Genomic DNA, 18,249 nt, shown 5'->3' on the forward strand with positions numbered 1-18,249 from the left:
TGGGTTGCGCGCCCTGGTGCGCACCAAGGAGCGCTCTGAAGTGTGCTCCAAGGTGCGGCGTGCACGAAGTCGGAGCCCGGTTTGCCCCGGGTGTGCACCTCGGGTGCGCACCTCGCGTGCACCTTCGCTGCGGTGGGCACCTTGGCTGGGTTGCGCGCCTTGGTGGGCACCATGCAGTGCACGAAGTCGGAGCCCGGATTGCCCCGGGCGCGCACCTCCGCCAGGGTGGGCACCTTGGTGCGCACAACTTGCCTGGGCTGCGCACCAGGAAGGGCTCAAGATGGCACCCGCGTTCCGTTTTTTTCACTATCTTTCAGAACGGAAATTTTAAAATCTCGTTTTTTTTTGCCTTTTCTGGAAATTAGTGAAGGCAGCGCATCAAAGGTGCGCAACGCTGGTGCGAACCTGGGAGCGCTCCGATGTGTGCTCCAAGGTGCGGCGTGCACGAAGTCGGACCCCGGTTTGCCCCGGGTGCGCACCTCGCGTGCACCTTGGTGCGCACACCTTGGCTGGGTTGCGCGCCCTGGTGGGCACCATGGTGCGCACCAAGGAGCGCTCCGAAGTGTGCTCCAAGGTGCGGCGTGCACGAAGTCGGAGCCCGGTTTGCCCCGGGTGCGCACCTCGCGTGCACCTTCGCCGCGGTGGGCACCATGGCGTGCACGAAGTCGGAGCCCGGTTTGCCCCGGGTGCGCACCTCGCGTGCACCTTCGCCGGGGTGGGCACCTTGGTGTGCAGACCTTGGCTGGGTTGCGCGCCCTGGTGGGCACCATGGTGCGCACCAAGGAGCGCTCCGAAGTGTGCTCCAAGGTGCGGCCTGCACGAAGTCGGAGCCCGGTTTGCCCCGGGTGTGCACCTCGGGTGGGCACCTTGGTGCGCATGCCTTGCCTGGGCTGCGCACCAGGGCGGGCTCAAGATGGCACCCGCGTTCCTTTTTTTTCACTATCTTTCAAAACGGAAATTTTAAAATCTCATTTTTTTTTGCCTTTTTCTGGAAATTAGTGAAGGCAGCGCATCAAAGGTGCGCACCTCGCTGCCCACCACGGTGCGCAACGCCGGTGGGCACCCGGGAGTGCTTCGAAGTGTGCTCCAAGGTGCTGCGTGCACGTTGTCGGAGCCCGGTTTGCCCCGGGTGCGCACCTCGCGTGCACCTTCGTCGGGGTGGGCACCTTGGCTGGGTTTGCCCCGGCTGCGCTCCGAAGCGGGGTTATTGGAGCGCCGCCTCTTTTTTTGTCGGAGCGTTTGGTGGGGTTTCTCGCATTGGCTCTTCCGAGGCCCGGTTGCCACCCTGGCGCGCACGAAGTCGGAAGTAGGGTTAATTGCCCGGGTGCGCACCTTTGCCAGGGTGGGCACCTTACCTGGGCTGCGCACCAGGGCGGGCTCAAGATGGCACGCGCGTTCCGTTTTTTTCACTATCTTTCAAAACGGAAATTTTAAAATCTCCTTTTTTTTTTGCCTTTTCTGGAAATTAGTGAAGGCAGCGCATCAAAGGTGCGCACCTCGCTGCCCACCTTGGTGTGCTCTGAGGTGCGCACCCGGGAGCGCTACGAAGTGTGCTCCAAGGTGCGGCGTGCACGTTGTCGGAGCCCGGTTTGCCCCGGGTGCGCACCTCGCCTGCACCTTGGCCGGGGTGGGCACCTTGGCTGGGTTTGCCCAGGGTGCGCTCCGAAGCGGGGTTACTGGAGCGCCCCCTCTTTTTTTGTCAGAGCGTTTGGTGGGGTTTCTCGCATTGGCTCTTCCCAGGCCCGGTTGTTGGGTGCGCTCCCACCCTGGCGCGCGCGAAGTTGGAAGTTGGGTTAATTGCCCGGGCGCGCACCTTCGCCAGGGTGGGCACCTTGGTGCGCACACCTTGGCTGGGCTGCGCACCAGGGCGGGCTCAAGATGGCACCAGCATTCCCTTTTTCTCACTATCTTTCAAAACGGAAATTTTAAAATCTCGTTTTTTTTTTGCCTTTTATGGAAATTAGTGAAGGCATCGCATCAAAGGTGCGCACCTCGCTGCCCACCTTGGTGTGCTCCGAGGTGCCCACCACGGTGCGCAACGCCGGTGCGAACCCGGGAGCGCCCCGATGTGTGCTCCAAGGTGCGGCGTGCACGAAGTCGGACCCCGGTTTGCCCCGGGTGCGCACCTCGCGTGCACCTTGGTGCGCACACCTTGGCTGGGTTGCGCGGCCTGGTGGGCACCATGGTGCGCACCAAGGAGCGCTCCGAAGTGTGCTCCAAGGTGCGGCGTGCACGAAGTCGGAGCCCGGTTTGCCCCGGGTACGCACCTCGCGTGCACCTTCGCCGGGGTGGGCACCTCGGCTGGGTTGCGCGCCCTGGTGCGCACCAAGGAGCGCTCCGAAGTGTGCTCCAAGGTGCGGCGTGCACGAAGTCGGAGCCCGGTTTGCCCCGGGTGCGCACCTCGCGTGCACCTTCGGCGGGGTTGCGCGCCCTGGTGGGCACCATGGTGCGCACCAAGGAGCGCTCCGAAGTGTGCTCCAAGGTGCGGCGTGCACGAAGTCGGAGCCCGGTTTGCCCCGGGTGCGCACCTCGCGTGCACCTTCGGCGGGGTTGCGCGCCCTGGTGGGCACCATGGTGCGCACCAAGGAGCGCTCCGAAGTGTGCTCCAAGGTGCGGCGTGCACGAAGTCGGAGCCCGGTTTGCCCCGGGTGCGCACCTCGCGTGCACCTTCGCCGCGGTGGGCACCATGGCGTGCACGAAGTCGGAGCCCGGTTTGCCCCGGGTGCGCACCTCGCGTGCACCTTCGCCGGGGTGGGCACCTCGGCTGGGTTGCGCGCCCTGGTGCGCACCAAGGAGCGCTCCGAAGTGTGCTCCAAGGTGCGGCGTGCACGAAGTCGGAGCCCGGTTTGCCCCGGGTGCGCACCTCGCGTGCACCTTCGCCAGGGTGGGCACCTCGGTGCGCACACCTTCTCAATGTTTTCTTGCCTTTTCTGGAAATTGGTGAAGGCAGCGCATCAAAGGTGCGCACCTCGGTGTGCTCCGAGGTGCGAACCCGAGAGCGCTCCGAGGTGCCCACGAAGTCGAAAGTCGGGTTAATTGCATTGTTTTCCCCGGGTGCGCTCCGAGGTGCGCAACATCGGCGCGCACCAAGGAGGGCTCCGAAGTGTGCTCCAAGGTGCGCACGATGGCGTGCACCTCTGGTGCGCACGATTCGGAGCTCGGTTTGACCGGGGTGCGCACACCTTGGCTGGGTTGCGCACCTTTTGTGCGCTCCAAGGTGCGCACGAAGTCGGAGCTCGGTTTGCCCCGGGTGCGCACCTTCGCCAGGGTGCGCACCTTGATGCGCACGCCTTGGCTGGGCTGCGCACCTTGGTGGGCGCCATGGTGCGCACCTTTCGTGCGCTCCAAGGTGCGCACGAAGTCGGAGCTCGGTTTGCCCCGGGTGCGCACCTTGGTGGGCGCCATGGTGCACTCCGAGGTGCCCAAGATTGGTGCGCACCAAGGAGCGCTCCGAAGTGCGCTCCAAGGTGCGCGCGAAGTCGAAAGTTGGGTTAATTGTCCGGTTTGCCTCGGGTGCGCACCTTGCGTGCACCTTCGCCAGGGTGGGCGCCTTGGTGCGCACACCTTGGCTGGGCTGCGCACACCTTGGCACCCGCGTTTCCTTCATTTTAAATTTTTTTTTTTTACAATCTCTCAAGTGGGAAATTCTATAATCTCAACCTTTTTTGCCTTTTCAGGAAACTTTTGAATGGAGCGCATCATTGGTGCGCTCCGAAGTGTGCTCCAAAGCTCTCTCCAGCTGCGTGCACCTGCCCCGGCCGCGCACCCGGCCCCGCCCAGCTTCGCTCACCTGTCCCGGGCGTCTGGTGCGGAACCTTAGAGTAAGAAACATCACCGTGCACCTTGGCCAACGTGCGCGACTCGACCGAGCGCGCACTGGCCGAGGTGCACACCGATTTCACCTGGGTGCGCGCGCAGCACCTCGGGCGCACCGGGGTGCGCGCACAACGCCCGGGTTGCACCGTGGCCTGTGTGCTCGGGGCGCCTCGGGTGCGCGCTCGGTGTCGCCCCCCGCGCGCGCGGTAGTGCGGGCAGCGCACCCCGGCCCGGCCCGGCCCCGACGAGAACGCAAACGGGCAAAAGGTTTATTCAAATAGCATTGCGATGCCCGGCGAAAAACTAAAAAAGGGTGCAACACCGGGACTTCCCGGGAGGTCACCCATCCCAGTACTACTCCGGCCCAAGCGCGCTTAACTGCGGAGTTCTGATGGGATCCGGTGCACTAACGCTGGTATGATCGCACCCGTTATGAGCTTGTCGCAGTGTGTACTTAGCAAACCGCGACCCACGTGCGAATCCACCCCGGCCACCCACCCCCGTCGAGGTGCACACCCTCCCTCGCGAAGTGCGCCCCGTTCGCCAAGTGTGAGCCCTGCCCGGGTGCGCGCACCTTGCTAGGGCGTCGGGTGTGCACCCGGCCCGGCCTACGTGCGTGCACCTGTAGGGGGCGTCGTGTGCGTGCAGTGTCCCGTCTGCAACGCGGTGCCCACACACCACCTCGGGCGCAACGACCTGCGCTCACATGTGGGCCGAGTGCACCTTGGTGCATGTTCGGGGCGCCTCGGGTGCACGCTCGATCTTGCCCCGGTGCACCAAGGCGCTCGGTTTGCCCCGGGTGCGCACTTGGTGCAAGGTGGGCACCCAAAATAGGGATCAAGCACCAAAACACAAGTTTCGGGATGCAAAATGGGACCCAAGGACCACAAATGCGTTCCAAGACCCATGATGGGTCCACGAGAACAAAAATGTGTTCCGAGACTTAATAAACAAATATTGGGTTTTAGGAGAAGAAACATGCTCTGATGCCCAAAACGAGAATCGACCCCGAAAAGGCCACAGGCCAAAAGTGGGATGCGAGACAAAAAAAAATGGGACCCGAGGACCAAAATTGGGTTCCCAGGTCGAAGACAGGGCAACCGGACAAGAAACGACCTCTAAGGCTCGAAATGAGTCCCGACGACTAAAACTTGACAAGAAGCACCCATCAGGCACCCAACTCGACACCCATGGGATGCCGACCCACCCGGGCTTCCACCTAGCACACCTTGGCACCCACCCACCCTCGCACCCAACCTCGCACCCAACTTAGCACCTTTGAACCCACATTGGCACTCACCCTGACCCTGGCACCTTGGAACCCACATTGGCACTCACCTTGACCCTGGCACCCACCTTTGCACTCACCTTGGGACCCACCCTGGCTCCCACCTCGGCACCCACCCAGACACCCACCTTGGTTCCTTGGCACCCACCTTGGATCCTTGGCACCCACCCCGACACCCACCTTGGCACGCAACTTGGCTACTTGCCACCCACCTTGGCTCCTTGACGCCCACCCCGACAACCACCCCGTGACCTACCCTGGCTAGGGTTGGTGCACACCCACCCTGGTGCCCACCTTGGCACCCACCCTATGACCCACCTTGGCACGCACCTTAGTACCCACCCCGTTACCCACCCTAGGACCCACCCCGTGACCCACCTTGGCCAGGGTGGGTGCCTTGGTGCGCACAACTTGCCTGGGCTGCACACCAGGGCGGGCTCAAGATGGCACCCGCGTTCCGTTTTTTTCACTATCTTTCAAAACGGAAATTTTAAAATCTCATTTTTTTCTTTTTTTTGCCTTTTCTGGAAATTAGTGAAGGCAGCGCATCAAAGGTGCGCAATGCTGGTGCGAACCCGGGAGCGCTCCGATGTGTGCTCCAAGGTGCGGCGTGCACGAAGTCCGAGCCCGGTTTGCCCCGGGTGCGCACCTCGCGTGCACCTTCGCCGGGGTGAGCACCTTGGCTGGGTTGCGCGCCCTGGTGCGTACCAAGGAGCGCTCTGAAGTGTGCTCCAAGGTGCGGCGTGCACGAAGTCGGAGCCCGGTTTGCCCCGGGTGTGCACCTCGGGTGCGCACCTCGCGTGCACCTTCGCTGCGGTGGGCACCTTGGCTGGGTTGCGCGCCTTGGTGGGCACCATGCAGTGCACGAAGTCGGAGCCCGGTTTGCCCCGGGCGCGCACCTCCGCCAGGGTGGGCACCTTGGTGCGCACAACTTGCCTGGGCTGCGCATCAGGAAGGGCTCAAGATGGCACCCGCGTTCCGTTTTTTTCACTATCTTTCAGAACGGAAATTTTAAAATATCGTTTTTTTTTGCCTTTTCTGGAAATTAGTGAAGGCAGCGCATCAAAGGTGCGCAACGCTGGTGCGAACCTGGGAGCGCTCCGATGTGTGCTCCAAGGTGCGGCGTGCACGAAGTCGGAGCCCGGTTTGCCTCGGGTGCGCCCTGGTGGGCACCATGGTGCGCACCAAGGAGCGCTCCGAAGTGTGCTCCAAGGTGCGGCCTGCACGAAGTCGGAGCCCGGTTTGCCCCGGGTGTGCACCTCGGGTGGGCACCTTGGTGCGCATGCCTTGCCTGGGCTGCGCACCAGGGCGGGCTCAAGATGGCACCCGCGTTCCTTTTTTTTCACTATCTTTCAAAACGGAAATTTTAAAATCTCATTTTTTTTTGCCTTTTTCTGGAAATTAGTGAAGGCAGCGCATCAAAGGTGCGCACCTCGCTGCCCACCACGGTGCGCAACGCCGGTGGGCACCCGGGAGTGCTTCGAAGTGTGCTCCAAGGTGCTGCGTGCACGTTGTCGGAGCCCGGTTTGCCCCGGGTGCGCACCTCGCGTGCACCTTCGTCGGGGTGGGCACCTTGGCTTGGTTTGCCCCGGCTGCGCTCCGAAGCGGGGTTATTGGAGCGCCGCCTCTTTTTTTGTCGGAGCGTTTGGTGGGGTTTCTCGCATTGGCTCTTCCGAGGCCCGGTTGCCACCCTGGCGCGCACGAAGTCGGAAGTAGGGTTAATTGCCCGGGTGCGCACCTTTGCCAGGGTGGCACCTTACCTGGGCTGCGCACCAGGGCGGGCTCAAGATGGCACGCGCGTTCCGTTTTTTTCACTATCTTTCAAAACGGAAATTTTAAAATCTCCTTTTTTTTTTGCCTTTTCTGGAAATTAGTGAAGGCAGCGCATCAAAGGTGCGCACCTCGCTGCCCACCTTGGTGTGCTCTGAGGTGCGCACCCGGGAGCGCTACGAAGTGTGCTCCAAGGTGCGGCGTGCACGTTGTCGGAGCCCGGTTTGCCCCGGGTGCGCACCTCGCCTGCACCTTGGCCGGGGTGGGCACCTTGGCTGGGTTTGCCCAGGGTGCGCTCCGAAGCGGGGTTACTGGAGCGCCCCCTCTTTTTTTGTCAGAGAGTTTGGTGGGGTTTCTCGCATTGGCTCTTCCCAGGCCCGGTTGTTGGGTGCGCTCCCACCCTGGCGCGCGCGAAGTTGGAAGTTGGGTTAATTGCCCGGGCGCGCACCTTCGCCAGGGTGGGCACCTTGGTGCGCAAACCTTGGCTGGGCTGCGCACCAGGGCGGGCTCAAGATGGCACCAGCATTCCCTTTTTCTCACTATCTTTCAAAACGGAAATTTTAAAATCTCGTTTTTTTTTTGCCTTTTATGGAAATTAGTGAAGGCATCGCATCAAAGGTGCGCACCTCGCTGCCCACCTTGGTGTGCTCCGAGGTGCCCACCACGGTGCGCAACGCCGGTGCGAACCCGGGAGCGCCCCGATGTGTGCTCCAAGGTGCGGCGTGCACGAAGTCGGACCCCGGTTTGCCCCGGGTGCGCACCTCGCGTGCACCTTGGTGCGCACACCTTGGCTGGGTTGCGCGGCCTGGTGGGCACCATGGTGCGCACCAAGGAGCGCTCCGAAGTGTGCTCCAAGGTGCGGCGTGCACGAAGTCGGAGCCCGGTTTGCCCCGGGTGCGCACCTTCGCCGCGGTGGGCACCATGGCGTGCACGAAGTCGGAGCCCGGTTTGCCCCGGGTGCGCACCTCGCGTGCACCTTCGCCGGGGTGGGCACCTCGGCTGGGTTGCGCGCCTTGGTGCGCACCAAGGAGCGCTCTGAAGTGTGCTCCAAGGTGCGGCGTGCACGAAGTCGGAGCCCGGTTTGCCCCGGGTGTGCACCTCGGGTGCGCACCTCGCGTGCACCTTCGCTGCGGTGGGCACCTTGGCTGGGTTGCGCGCCTTGGTGGGCACCATGCAGTGCACGAAGTCGGAGCCCGGATTGCCCCGGGCGCGCACCTCCGCCAGGGTGGGCACCTTGGTGCGCACAACTTGCCTGGGCTGCGCACCAGGAAGGGCTCAAGATGGCACCCGCGTTCCGTTTTTTTCACTATCTTTCAGAACGGAAATTTTAAAATCTCGTTTTTTTTTGCCTTTTCTGGAAATTAGTGAAGGCAGCGCATCAAAGGTGCGCAACGCTGGTGCGAACCTGGGAGCGCTCCGATGTGTGCTCCAAGGTGCGGCGTGCACGAAGTCGGACCCCGGTTTGCCCCGGGTGCGCACCTCGCGTGCACCTTGGTGCGCACACCTTGGCTGGGTTGCGCGCCCTGGTGGGCACCATGGTGCGCACCAAGGAGCGCTCCGAAGTGTGCTCCAAGGTGCGGCGTGCACGAAGTCGGAGCCCGGTTTGCCCCGGGTGCGCACCTCGCGTGCACCTTCGCCGCGGTGGGCACCATGGCGTGCACGAAGTCGGAGCCCGGTTTGCCCCGGGTGCGCACCTCGCGTGCACCTTCGCCGGGGTGGGCACCTTGGTGTGCAGACCTTGGCTGGGTTGCGCGCCCTGGTGGGCACCATGGTGCGCACCAAGGAGCGCTCCGAAGTGTGCTCCAAGGTGCGGCCTGCACGAAGTCGGAGCCCGGTTTGCCCCGGGTGTGCACCTCGGGTGGGCACCTTGGTGCGCATGCCTTGCCTGGGCTGCGCACCAGGGCGGGCTCAAGATGGCACCCGCGTTCCTTTTTTTTCACTATCTTTCAAAACGGAAATTTTAAAATCTCATTTTTTTTTGCCTTTTTCTGGAAATTAGTGAAGGCAGCGCATCAAAGGTGCGCACCTCGCTGCCCACCACGGTGCGCAACGCCGGTGGGCACCCGGGAGTGCTTCGAAGTGTGCTCCAAGGTGCTGCGTGCACGTTGTCGGAGCCCGGTTTGCCCCGGGTGCGCACCTCGCGTGCACCTTCGTCGGGGTGGGCACCTTGGCTGGGTTTGCCCCGGCTGCGCTCCGAAGCGGGGTTATTGGAGCGCCGCCTCTTTTTTTGTCGGAGCGTTTGGTGGGGTTTCTCGCATTGGCTCTTCCGAGGCCCGGTTGCCACCCTGGCGCGCACGAAGTCGGAAGTAGGGTTAATTGCCCGGGTGCGCACCTTTGCCAGGGTGGGCACCTTACCTGGGCTGCGCACCAGGGCGGGCTCAAGATGGCACGCGCGTTCCGTTTTTTTCACTATCTTTCAAAACGGAAATTTTAAAATCTCCTTTTTTTTTTGCCTTTTCTGGAAATTAGTGAAGGCAGCGCATCAAAGGTGCGCACCTCGCTGCCCACCTTGGTGTGCTCTGAGGTGCGCACCCGGGAGCGCTACGAAGTGTGCTCCAAGGTGCGGCGTGCACGTTGTCGGAGCCCGGTTTGCCCCGGGTGCGCACCTCGCCTGCACCTTGGCCGGGGTGGGCACCTTGGCTGGGTTTGCCCAGGGTGCGCTCCGAAGCGGGGTTACTGGAGCGCCCCCTCTTTTTTTGTCAGAGCGTTTGGTGGGGTTTCTCGCATTGGCTCTTCCCAGGCCCGGTTGTTGGGTGCGCTCCCACCCTGGCGCGCGCGAAGTTGGAAGTTGGATTAATTGCCCGGGCGCGCACCTTCGCCAGGGTGGGCACCTTGGTGCGCACACCTTGGCTGGGCTGCGCACCAGGGTGGGCTCAAGATGGCACCAGCATTCCCTTTTTCTCACTATCTTTCAAAACGGAAATTTTAAAATCTCGTTTTTTTTTTGCCTTTTATGGAAATTAGTGAAGGCATCGCATCAAAGGTGCGCACCTCGCTGCCCACCTTGGTGTGCTCCGAGGTGCCCACCACGGTGCGCAACGCCGGTGCGAACCCGGGAGCGCCCCGATGTGTGCTCCAAGGTGCGGCGTGCACGAAGTCGGACCCCGGTTTGCCCCGGGTGCGCACCTCGCGTGCACCTTGGTGCGCACACCTTGGCTGGGTTGCGCGGCCTGGTGGGCACCATGGTGCGCACCAAGGAGCGCTCCGAAGTGTGCTCCAAGGTGCGGCGTGCACGAAGTCGGAGCCCGGTTTGCCCCGGGTACGCACCTCGCGTGCACCTTCGCCGGGGTGGGCACCTCGGCTGGGTTGCGCGCCCTGGTGCGCACCAAGGAGCGCTCCGAAGTGTGCTCCAAGGTGCGGCGTGCACGAAGTCGGAGCCCGGTTTGCCCCGGGTGCGCACCTTCGCCGCGGTGCGCACCATGGCGTGCACGAAGTCGGAGCCCGGTTTGCCCCGGGTGCGCACCTCGCGTGCACCTTCGGCGGGGTTGCGCGCCCTGGTGGGCACCATGGTGCGCACCAAGGAGCGCTCCGAAGTGTGCTCCAAGGTGCGGCGTGCACGAAGTCGGAGCCCGGTTTGCCCCGGGTGCGCACCTCGCGTGCACCTTCGGCGGGGTTGCGCGCCCTGGTGGGCACCATGGTGCGCACCAAGGAGCGCTCCGAAGTGTGCTCCAAGGTGCGGCGTGCACGAAGTCGGAGCCCGGTTTGCCCCGGGTGCGCACCTCGCGTGCACCTTCGCCGCGGTGGGCACCATGGCGTGCACGAAGTCGGAGCCCGGTTTGCCCCGGGTGCGCACCTCGCGTGCACCTTCGCCGGGGTGGGCACCTCGGCTGGGTTGCGCGCCCTGGTGCGCACCAAGGAGCGCTCCGAAGTGTGCTCCAAGGTGCGGCGTGCACGAAGTCGGAGCCCGGTTTGCCCCGGGTGCGCACCTCGCGTGCACCTTCGCCAGGGTGGGCACCTCGGTGCGCACACCTTCTCAATGTTTTCTTGCCTTTTCTGGAAATTGGTGAAGGCAGCGCATCAAAGGTGCGCACCTCGGTGTGCTCCGAGGTGCGAACCCGAGAGCGCTCCGAGGTGCCCACGAAGTCGAAAGTCGGGTTAATTGCATTGTTTTCCCCGGGTGCGCTCCGAGGTGCGCAACATCGGCGCGCACCAAGGAGGGCTCCGAAGTGTGCTCCAAGGTGCGCACGATGGCGTGCACCTCTGGTGCGCACGATTCGGAGCTCGGTTTGACCGGGGTGCGCACACCTTGGCTGGGTTGCGCACCTTTTGTGCGCTCCAAGGTGCGCACGAAGTCGGAGCTCGGTTTGCCCCGGGTGCGCACCTTCGCCAGGGTGCGCACCTTGATGCGCACGCCTTGGCTGGGCTGCGCACCTTGGTGGGCGCCATGGTGCGCACCTTTCGTGCGCTCCAAGGTGCGCACGAAGTCGGAGCTCGGTTTGCCCCGGGTGCGCACCTTGGTGGGCGCCATGGTGCACTCCGAGGTGCCCAAGATTGGTGCGCACCAAGGAGCGCTCCGAAGTGCGCTCCAAGGTGCGCGCGAAGTCGAAAGTTGGGTTAATTGTCCGGTTTGCCTCGGGTGCGCACCTTGCGTGCACCTTCGCCAGGGTGGGCGCCTTGGTGCGCACACCTTGGCTGGGCTGCGCACACCTTGGCACCCGCGTTTCCTTCATTTTAAATTTTTTTTTTTTACAATCTCTCAAGTGGGAAATTCTATAATCTCAACTTTTTTTGCCTTTTCAGGAAACTTTTGAATGGAGCGCATCATTGGTGCGCTCCGAAGTGTGCTCCAAAGCTCTCTCCAGCTGCGTGCACCTGCCCCGGCCGCGCACCCGGCCCCGCCCAGCTTCGCTCACCTGTCCCGGGCGTCTGGTGCGGAACCTTAGAGTAAGAAACATCACCGTGCACCTTGGCCAACGTGCGCGACTCGACCGAGCGCGCACTGGCCGAGGTGCACACCGATTTCACCTGGGTGCGCGCGCAGCACCTCGGGCGCACCGGGGTGCGCGCACAACGCCCGGGTTGCACCGTGGCCTGTGTGCTCGGGGCGCCTCGGGTGCGCGCTCGGTGTCGCCCCCGCGCGCGCGGTAGTGCGGGCAGCGCACCCCGGCCCGGCCCGGCCCCGACGAGAACGCAAACGGGCAAAAGGTTTATTCAAATAGCATTGCGATGCCCGGCGAAAAACTAAAAAAGGGTGCAACACCGGGACTTCCCGGGAGGTCACCCATCCCAGTACTACTCCGGCCCAAGCGCGCTTAACTGCGGAGTTCTGATGGGATCCGGTGCACTAACGCTGGTATGATCGCACCCGTTATGAGCTTGTCGCAGTGTGTACTTAGCAAACCGCGACCCACGTGCGAATCCACCCCGGCCACCCACCCCCGTCGAGGTGCACACCCTCCCTCGCGAAGTGCGCCCCGTTCGCCAAGTGTGAGCCCTGCCCGGGTGCGCGCACCTTGCTAGGGCGTCGGGTGTGCACCCGGCCCGGCCTACGTGCGTGCACCTGTAGGGGGCGTCGTGTGCGTGCAGTGTCCCGTCTGCAACGCGGTGCCCACACACCACCTCGGGCGCAACGACCTGCGCTCACATGTGGGCCGAGTGCACCTTGGTGCATGTTCGGGGCGCCTCGGGTGCACGCTCGATCTTGCCCCGGTGCACCAAGGCGCTCGGTTTGCCCCGGGTGCGCACTTGGTGCAAGGTGGGCACCCAAAATAGGGATCAAGCACCAAAACACAAGTTTCGGGATGCAAAATGGGACCCAAGGACCACAAATGCGTTCCAAGACCCATGATGGGTCCACGAGAACAAAAATGTGTTCCGAGACTTAATAAACAAATATTGGGTTTTAGGAGAAGAAACATGCTCTGATGCCCAAAACGAGAATCGACCCCGAAAAGGCCACAGGCCAAAAGTGGGATGCGAGACAAAAAAAAATGGGACCCGAGGACCAAAATTGGGTTCCCAGGTCGAAGACAGGGCAACCGGACAAGAAACGACCTCTAAGGCTCGAAATGAGTCCCGACGACTAAAACTTGACAAGAAGCACCCATCAGGCACCCAACTCGACACCCATGGGATGCCGACCCACCCGGGCTTCCACCTAGCACACCTTGGCACCCACCCACCCTCGCACCCAACCTCGCACCCAACTTAGCACCTTTGAACCCACATTGGCACTCACCCTGACCCTGGCACCTTGGAACCCACATTGGCACTCACCTTGACCCTGGCACCCACCTTTGCACTCACCTTGGGACCCACCCTGGCTCCCACCTCGGCACCCACCCAGACACCCACCTTGGTTCCTTGGCACCCACCTTGGATCCTTGGCACCCACCCCGACACCCACCTTGGCACGCAACTTGGCTACTTGCCACCCACCTTGGCTCCTTGACGCCCACCCCGACAACCACCCCGTGACCTACCCTGGCTAGGGTTGGTGCACACCCACCCTGGTGCCCACCTTGGCACCCACCCTATGACCCACCTTGGCACGCACCTTAGTACCCACCCCGTTACCCACCCTAGGACCCACCCCGTGACCCACCTTGGCCAGGGTGGGTGCCTTGGTGCGCACAACTTGCCTGGGCTGCACACCAGGGCGGGCTCAAGATGGCACCCGCGTTCCGTTTTTTTCACTATCTTTCAAAACGGAAATTTTAAAATCTCATTTTTTTCTTTTTTTTGCCTTTTCTGGAAATTAGTGAAGGCAGCGCATCAAAGGTGCGCAATGCTGGTGCGAACCCGGGAGCGCTCCGATGTGTGCTCCAAGGTGCGGCGTGCACGAAGTCCGAGCCCGGTTTGCCCCGGGTGCGCACCTCGCGTGCACCTTCGCCGGGGTGAGCACCTTGGCTGGGTTGCGCGCCCTGGTGCGTACCAAGGAGCGCTCTGAAGTGTGCTCCAAGGTGCGGCGTGCACGAAGTCGGAGCCCGGTTTGCCCCGGGTGTGCACCTCGGGTGCGCACCTCGCGTGCACCTTCGCTGCGGTGGGCACCTTGGCTGGGTTGCGCGCCTTGGTGGGCACCATGCAGTGCACGAAGTCGGAGCCCGGTTTGCCCCGGGCGCGCACCTCCGCCAGGGTGGGCACCTTGGTGCGCACAACTTGCCTGGGCTGCGCATCAGGAAGGGCTCAAGATGGCACCCGCGTTCCGTTTTTTTCACTATCTTTCAGAACGGAAATTTTAAAATATCGTTTTTTTTTGCCTTTTCTGGAAATTAGTGAAGGCAGCGCATCAAAGGTGCGCAACGCTGGTGCGAACCTGGGAGCGCTCCGATGTGTGCTCCAAGGTGCGGCGTGCACGAAGTCGGAGCCCGGTTTGCCTCGGGTGCGCCCTGGTGGGCACCATGGTGCGCACCAAGGAGCGCTCCGAAGTGTGCTCCAAGGTGCGGCCTGCACGAAGTCGGAGCCCGGTTTGCCCCGGGTGTGCACCTCGGGTGGGCACCTTGGTGCGCATGCCTTGCCTGGGCTGCGCACCAGGGCGGGCTCAAGATGGCACCCGCGTTCCTTTTTTTTCACTATCTTTCAAAACGGAAATTTTAAAATCTCATTTTTTTTTGCCTTTTTCTGGAAATTAGTGAAGGCAGCGCATCAAAGGTGCGCACCTCGCTGCCCACCACGGTGCGCAACGCCGGTGGGCACCCGGGAGTGCTTCGAAGTGTGCTCCAAGGTGCTGCGTGCACGTTGTCGGAGCCCGGTTTGCCCCGGGTGCGCACCTCGCGTGCACCTTCGTCGGGGTGGGCACCTTGGCTTGGTTTGCCCCGGCTGCGCTCCGAAGCGGGGTTATTGGAGCGCCGCCTCTTTTTTTGTCGGAGCGTTTGGTGGGGTTTCTCGCATTGGCTCTTCCGAGGCCCGGTTGCCACCCTGGCGCGCACGAAGTCGGAAGTAGGGTTAATTGCCCGGGTGCGCACCTTTGCCAGGGTGGCACCTTACCTGGGCTGCGCACCAGGGCGGGCTCAAGATGGCACGCGCGTTCCGTTTTTTTCACTATCTTTCAAAACGGAAATTTTAAAATCTCCTTTTTTTTTTGCCTTTTCTGGAAATTAGTGAAGGCAGCGCATCAAAGGTGCGCACCTCGCTGCCCACCTTGGTGTGCTCTGAGGTGCGCACCCGGGAGCGCTACGAAGTGTGCTCCAAGGTGCGGCGTGCACGTTGTCGGAGCCCGGTTTGCCCCGGGTGCGCACCTCGCCTGCACCTTGGCCGGGGTGGGCACCTTGGCTGGGTTTGCCCAGGGTGCGCTCCGAAGCGGGGTTACTGGAGCGCCCCCTCTTTTTTTGTCAGAGAGTTTGGTGGGGTTTCTCGCATTGGCTCTTCCCAGGCCCGGTTGTTGGGTGCGCTCCCACCCTGGCGCGCGCGAAGTTGGAAGTTGGGTTAATTGCCCGGGCGCGCACCTTCGCCAGGGTGGGCACCTTGGTGCGCAAACCTTGGCTGGGCTGCGCACCAGGGCGGGCTCAAGATGGCACCAGCATTCCCTTTTTCTCACTATCTTTCAAAACGGAAATTTTAAAATCTCGTTTTTTTTTTGCCTTTTATGGAAATTAGTGAAGGCATCGCATCAAAGGTGCGCACCTCGCTGCCCACCTTGGTGTGCTCCGAGGTGCCCACCACGGTGCGCAACGCCGGTGCGAACCCGGGAGCGCCCCGATGTGTGCTCCAAGGTGCGGCGTGCACGAAGTCGGACCCCGGTTTGCCCCGGGTGCGCACCTCGCGTGCACCTTGGTGCGCACACCTTGGCTGGGTTGCGCGGCCTGGTGGGCACCATGGTGCGCACCAAGGAGCGCTCCGAAGTGTGCTCCAAGGTGCGGCGTGCACGAAGTCGGAGCCCGGTTTGCCCCGGGTGCGCACCTTCGCCGCGGTGGGCACCATGGCGTGCACGAAGTCGGAGCCCGGTTTGCCCCGGGTGCGCACCTCGCGTGCACCTTCGCCGGGGTGGGCACCTCGGCTGGGTTGCGCGCCTTGGTGCGCACCAAGGAGCGCTCTGAAGTGTGCTCCAAGGTGCGGCGTGCACGAAGTCGGAGCCCGGTTTGCCCCGGGTGTGCACCTCGGGTGCGCACCTCGCGTGCACCTTCGCTGCGGTGGGCACCTTGGCTGGGTTGCGCGCCTTGGTGGGCACCATGCAGTGCACGAAGTCGGAGCCCGGATTGCCCCGGGCGCGCACCTCCGCCAGGGTGGGCACCTTGGTGCGCACAACTTGCCTGGGCTGCGCACCAGGAAGGGCTCAAGATGGCACCCGCGTTCCGTTTTTTTCACTATCTTTCAGAACGGAAATTTTAAAATCTCGTTTTTTTTTGCCTTTTCTGGAAATTAGTGAAGGCAGCGCATCAAAGGTGCGCAACGCTGGTGCGAACCTGGGAGCGCTCCGATGTGTGCTCCAAGGTGCGGCGTGCACGAAGTCGGACCCCGGTTTGCCCCGGGTGCGCACCTCGCGTGCACCTTGGTGCGCACACCTTGGCTGGGTTGCGCGCCCTGGTGGGCACCATGGTGCGCACCAAGGAGCGCTCCGAAGTGTGCTCCAAGGTGCGGCGTGCACGAAGTCGGAGCCCGGTTTGCCCCGGGTGCGCACCTCGCGTGCACCTTCGCCGCGGTGGGCACCATGGCGTGCACGAAGTCGGAGCCCGGTTTGCCCCGGGTGCGCACCTCGCGTGCACCTTCGCCGGGGTGGGCACCTTGGTGTGCAGACCTTGGCTGGGTTGCGCGCCCTGGTGGGCACCATGGTGCGCACCAAGGAGCGCTCCGAAGTGTGCTCCAAGGTGCGGCCTGCACGAAGTCGGAGCCCGGTTTGCCCCGGGTGTGCACCTCGGGTGGGCACCTTGGTGCGCATGCCTTGCCTGGGCTGCGCACCAGGGCGGGCTCAAGATGGCACCCGCGTTCCTTTTTTTTCACTATCTTTCAAAACGGAAATTTTAAAATCTCATTTTTTTTTGCCTTTTTCTGGAAATTAGTGAAGGCAGCGCATCAAAGGTGCGCACCTCGCTGCCCACCACGGTGCGCAACGCCGGTGGGCACCCGGGAGTGCTTCGAAGTGTGCTCCAAGGTGCTGCGTGCACGTTGTCGGAGCCCGGTTTGCCCCGGGTGCGCACCTCGCGTGCACCTTCGTCGGGGTGGGCACCTTGGCTGGGTTTGCCCCGGCTGCGCTCCGAAGCGGGGTTATTGGAGCGCCGCCTCTTTTTTTGTCGGAGCGTTTGGTGGGGTTTCTCGCATTGGCTCTTCCGAGGCCCGGTTGCCACCCTGGCGCGCACGAAGTCGGAAGTAGGGTTAATTGCCCGGGTGCGCACCTTTGCCAGGGTGGGCACCTTACCTGGGCTGCGCACCAGGGCGGGCTCAAGATGGCACGCGCGTTCCGTTTTTTTCACTATCTTTCAAAACGGAAATTTTAAAATCTCCTTTTTTTTTTGCCTTTTCTGGAAATTAGTGAAGGCAGCGCATCAAAGGTGCGCACCTCGCTGCCCACCTTGGTGTGCTCTGAGGTGCGCACCCGGGAGCGCTACGAAGTGTGCTCCAAGGTGCGGCGTGCACGTTGTCGGAGCCCGGTTTGCCCCGGGTGCGCACCTCGCCTGCACCTTGGCCGGGGTGGGCACCTTGGCTGGGTTTGCCCAGGGTGCGCTCCGAAGCGGGGTTACTGGAGCGCCCCCTCTTTTTTTGTCAGAGCGTTTGGTGGGGTTTCTCGCATTGGCTCTTCCCAGGCCCGGTTGTTGGGTGCGCTCCCACCCTGGCGCGCGCGAAGTTGGAAGTTGGATTAATTGCCCGGGCGCGCACCTTCGCCAGGGTGGGCACCTTGGTGCGCACACCTTGGCTGGGCTGCGCACCAGGGCGGGCTCAAGATGGCACCAGCATTCCCTTTTTCTCACTATCTTTCAAAACGGAAATTTTAAAATCTCGTTTTTTTTTTGCCTTTTATGGAAATTAGTGAAGGCATCGCATCAAAGGTGCGCACCTCGCTGCCCACCTTGGTGTGCTCCGAGGTGCCCACCACGGTGCGCAACGCCGGTGCGAACCCGGGAGCGCCCCGATGTGTGCTCCAAGGTGCGGCGTGCACGAAGTCGGACCCCGGTTTGCCCCGGGTGCGCACCTCGCGTGCACCTTGGTGCGCACACCTTGGCTGGGTTGCGCGGCCTGGTGGGCACCATGGTGCGCACCAAGGAGCGCTCCGAAGTGTGCTCCAAGGTGCGGCGTGCACGAAGTCGGAGCCCGGTTTGCCCCGGGTACGCACCTCGCGTGCACCTTCGCCGGGGTGGGCACCTCGGCTGGGTTGCGCGCCCTGGTGCGCACCAAGGAGCGCTCCGAAGTGTGCTCCAAGGTGCGGCGTGCACGAAGTCGGAGCCCGGTTTGCCCCGGGTGCGCACCTTCGCCGCGGTGCGCACCATGGCGTGCACGAAGTCGGA

General features: G+C 62.9%; 2 non-coding genes across 2 annotated transcripts; both read right to left on the bottom strand.

Moving 5' to 3' along the window:
- Positions 1–4,126: 4,126 nt before the first annotated feature.
- LOC131865240 (5S ribosomal RNA) lies at positions 4,127–4,245 on the bottom strand. Its single transcript, XR_009363969.1, has one exon. It is a non-coding gene; the product is annotated as a 5S ribosomal RNA (ribosomal RNA).
- A 7,817-nt stretch (positions 4,246–12,062) lies between these two features.
- Positions 12,063–12,181, bottom strand: LOC131865251 (5S ribosomal RNA). Its single transcript, XR_009363980.1, has one exon. It is a non-coding gene; the product is annotated as a 5S ribosomal RNA (ribosomal RNA).
- Positions 12,182–18,249: the final 6,068 nt, after the last annotated feature.

The sequence above is a fragment of the Cryptomeria japonica genome, unplaced genomic scaffold, assembly GCF_030272615.1.
Source record: "Cryptomeria japonica unplaced genomic scaffold, Sugi_1.0 HiC_scaffold_107, whole genome shotgun sequence".
Taxonomy (NCBI): Eukaryota; Viridiplantae; Streptophyta; class Pinopsida; order Cupressales; family Cupressaceae; genus Cryptomeria; species Cryptomeria japonica.